General features: G+C 50.0%; 1 long non-coding RNA gene across 2 annotated transcripts in view; it reads left to right on the top strand.

The window, feature by feature from the left end:
• Window positions 1-3,517, top strand: part of LOC102471784 (uncharacterized) — a 6,204-nt gene extending 2,687 nt beyond the window's left edge. For both annotated transcript variants that reach the window (XR_336391.1, XR_003546645.1), the window contains one exon: window positions 1,242-3,517. This is a non-coding gene — a long non-coding RNA (uncharacterized LOC102471784). The remainder of the gene's footprint in view (window positions 1-1,241) is intronic.
• Window positions 3,518-4,086: the final 569 nt, after the last annotated feature.

Genomic DNA, 4,086 nt, shown 5'->3' with positions numbered 1-4,086 from the left:
CGCCCCCCACCCCCGCCGCCACCGCGCGCCCCTCTTCCTTTCTTTCACCTTCCCCTGCCATCCTCCTTTCCTTCCTCTGGAGAAAGGCCTCTCTCTCCGTGTTCACAGCGGACCTTGATTTAAATGTCCATACAATTAAGGCACGCGGTGAATGCCAAGAATGGGGCTGACTGAGCACCACGGTCCGCCAGGGCCCGCCAAGGAAGGAGCGACCGAGCCTAGGCGCCCTCCGCAGACCTCAGCGCTGCCGCTGCGGCTGCGGCTGCGGCGCGAGGGGAGGGGTCGCGGGCTCCCGCCTGGGCTAGCTGTCCCGCACAGGAGCCCTTGGGGTGGTGGTGAAGTTGCTCCTGACAGACGGGCTTAGACCGTGCACACAGGCTGAGAGGGAACCGAGCCCATCCTGTGACAGAGACACAGATCTGGGCAAGCACATATGTAGGGTGGGGGGTTGCCTTTAAGCTCATTGCCGATTGCTTGTGTGCCTATCTTTCTCTGGGTGCATTGTACGTGGGTCGACACCTTCCTCCGTGGTGGTGTTTTTGTTCTGGGCTTAGCTTTTGATTCGCCCGTTAAAAAAAAATAATTTGGCATACCCGAGACTGGCAGACCGCCCCAGGGCCTGGACTGCAGATATATTGTGTTCTACTTGAGGTTTCAGGGGGAAGATCGCCAGTTGGAAAAGAGGGGGGAACTGTTTGTCACCCTTTGCTGTAGAGCTGTGGGCACCTGACAAGCTTCATGAAGGAGGTCATTGGGCTATGTGGACAAGAAGAAAGAAGCCCCTGGCAGGTTCACCAGCTCCTTCAGGGCTGGGGCTTAAAGCGTGGCCCTGGGCTTCAAGCAGGCCCTGGCGCCTCCTCGCAGCTGTTACTGCGCTGTTACTGCAGTTTCAGGCAGAGGTCCAGGAGCTGCAGAGAAGGGGGATGCGCAGTGACTGTGACCTACAGGTACCGAAGGGAGGCATGCATTTCTTTTCAAATCCGAACAGAAGGAAAGAGAATGAACAGGTGGGAGTCCGAGGATGGACCATTTTGGAAAGAGACCGTCAGGGAATGGAAAGGGTTAAGCCTCCATCTGAAGAACCTGCATCCCAGATCAGGCCTTCCTCCCAATGACTAGGTCCTGAGCAGCAGCTATTCCTAGAGACCCATCCCATGCGTCCGGTCCCATCCCATCTCCAGCTCTAAATTCACTACCAGGCTGTAGTGGGTGGTTGAAGACCTAAACTCATTAATTTCCAGGTGGAGAAAATGGAGGATGGGCAGGTCCCTGCAGTAGAGGGAGGAGCTGAGAAAGGAGGCCAAGAGCTGGATCTTCCTACCAGGAAGCCTGCTGCATCCTCCCCACCCCACCTGCTGTGGCAGAGGACTATCTCTGCAAGGCCAAGGCCATAAGGGCTGCTTAGGAGTTTCATTTGATTCCTGACACAGAAATCAAGGCCTACAGAGAGTCTCTGGAAACTTACAGACCTCTTTTCTCCAAAGCCTCAGCCTCACCCTCTCTTAGTATCCAGTGACACTATGGATCAGTGCCCCTCCCTACCTCGTTCGCTCACCAAAATATTGAGTACCTCCTACATGTCAGTCGTGGCATTAGTACATCTTAGGTTCTTTCTTTGCCCTCCCTAAAGGCGTGTTTAAGAGTTGGATAGGCCAAGGGTAGGGTTAGATAGGCCAAGGTTATCCCATCTAGACACTCCCAGAACCTTCTCTGGGTCTGCTGAAATGTGTCACAACCTGCTCAGGCCTGCAGGTAGGAAGCGGCAGCACACGACATGTAGGCTGCAGGTGCCCGAGTCCCAGAAGGCAAGCTTGGCAGTAGGTCAGAAAGAGCAGCTTCTCTCGCCCTAGGGGTGTCCTAAGAGGCACTGGTAGCCATTGCCTTCAGAAAATACCTCCCTGGAAACGAATACCCTCCTGAGTCCTGATGTAGCCGGGGCCCTTTCGGAACTGGTTCATGAAGAGAAGTGTTTTGTGCCTCGCTGAGGTGTAAACAGCCTTACCTCTCCCCGTTCTGCTGAGAAGGCTGCGCTCCGGTGCTCTGAGGCATGGGTTCAGCCTCTGATGTCCACAGCTTTGCCTCACAAATGTCCACAATAGTGAGCCTCTTCTTGGTCATTGCATCTCTGTAATTCCTTTAGACGTTGCTATACCCTTCACTGATGCGCCCTCCGGTGAAATATCCAAGTGCCTCCCAATGCCTTTTCTAGGTGGAAACCTAACAGCTTCTCGCTTCTCCCTGAGAGCTTTTAACCGCAAGCTTGATGGCCAAGGCCTGCCAGGTGTCTGTTGCAGATCATCTGTGATGGGAGGGGAGTATTTTTTGCTTTATTACTTATGTAAACTCTTGTTCCAGAAAGCTTTAGTGTGTGTGAGAGTGTTCTGGAACTGCTGGACCTGGATCAGTGTGGATATTTGCCCATGCACCAGGTCTTACTACAAAATGTGTTTTTCTTTTGGGCTTTAATGGCCGAACATGGCGAAGAGGAATGGACCACTTTGCCCCTTGTGTAAATTGCAAGGTCTCCCTTGTGCAGTGGATGATGCTTCAGATCAGCCCTGATCTGACTTCTCCCCTTCCTGTGTTTGAGGCCTATTTGTGCCCATAGATAATTATGCAAGAAACCTAGAGATTGCTGCTTTTCCAAGGCATTTCTTTAACTCTCAACATCATCTCCCCTACCTGTGATTTAAGCCTAACAACAGCCTACAGCTTAACTAAAGGAGAAAACGTATTGTTAAAAACATACAGGGCCCAGCTGAGTGAATACGCTATGAAGGTCCCCATGGGTTCCTCTACACCACCCGTCATCAGTTCTTGTCTTCCTGTGAGCTTAGATCCTCTTAAGGTAACTGCCTGGTACTTTAAGATCAATTTAGGAATGTACCAGAAAAATTGGTAATATTCTTTCCCCTGCCAGAGACAGCCCTGATCCTCTGTTTCAGCAGATGAGAAATGGACCTTTTAACAAAAGTAAAGGACTCTAAATTACTTCTATTACCAGAGGGAGGAGTAAGCTTTTGTGAATACCTGAGCACCTTTAGCCAGAGGACCATCTGGGGAAGGGGGTCCATCCCAATTGGCATATATCCATATATACATTTTCTCATATGATCAATCATTTCCATTGCCTATACGTATAGGAAGTCTTTTAATCTCACCCCCCCCAAAAAAAAGTCCATCCATCTCTGTTTCCACAGGGAAATTAAAAAAAAAAAAAAAACTTACATAATACCACCTCCCCTCCTAAAATGGAGCCCTCTGAAGCAGCTGTAAAGCATTCTCCCTAGCACTGAGGGAGCCTCCCCTTCCTCAGCTACTCTGTGGGTGGTTTTAGAGCCCAATGAGTCAACTTGGGCTGACTGAGGAGTTGTGCTGGTGGCGTGCCTGTGTGTTGGGGGCTTGGCTGGCTGATTCACAGTGATGCATCCGTCAATAAGTGATGAGAATTATGGTACTTAATAAAGATTTTTTTCTTTCACGTCCCATCTACAATTCTTTCGCTGGGTATTTTACTAAGCCTTACTCGATTTTACTTTTTTTAAAAAAAAACCATACCTAATAATTCATTGCATCTCCAACGTAGAAATAGAATAAGGGCTTCAAAGAGGCAGTGTGTGTTGCTTGTTGGGTCTGCAGGAAGCCCGCAGAGACCTTGGTGCACCAAATGTAGATGACTTGTGGGGGTTGGGGGAGCAGGCCTCCTTGAGCTGGGAATGTTTAGGGTCAGAAAAGGAGTCAGCAGCTCTCAGCAGGTTCACCTTTTTATGTTCTCATTCTCCCTTTTATCTTCAAATGGAAATGTTACCAAGAAAACGAGGGACCGGGGTCCACTGCAGAAGCCCAAAGAATAAACCATCAGGTTCACTAGGGACTTTCTCTTAAAGTAGGAGCAGGGAATAGAGGAAAAGGTTTATTTTCCATTCAAATAGTGTCTCTTTGTTGCTTGAACACATACAAAGCATTGGGACCCAAGAAGCGATTGTGTTGCTGCAAGTTCATTTTGCTACTTGGTGTAAATTAACCACTTCAGGTGGTTCTGCAAATTCCCTCGGGCTGCCGAATCCCATCTCTGCCCCTGGCGGT

The sequence above is a fragment of the Tupaia chinensis genome, unplaced genomic scaffold (assembly GCF_000334495.1).
Source record: "Tupaia chinensis unplaced genomic scaffold, TupChi_1.0 Scaffold138390_1, whole genome shotgun sequence".
Taxonomy (NCBI): domain Eukaryota; kingdom Metazoa; phylum Chordata; class Mammalia; order Scandentia; family Tupaiidae; genus Tupaia; species Tupaia belangeri.
Note: the sequence above shows the minus strand (reverse complement) of the source record. Positions and strands in the feature narration are given on the sequence as shown.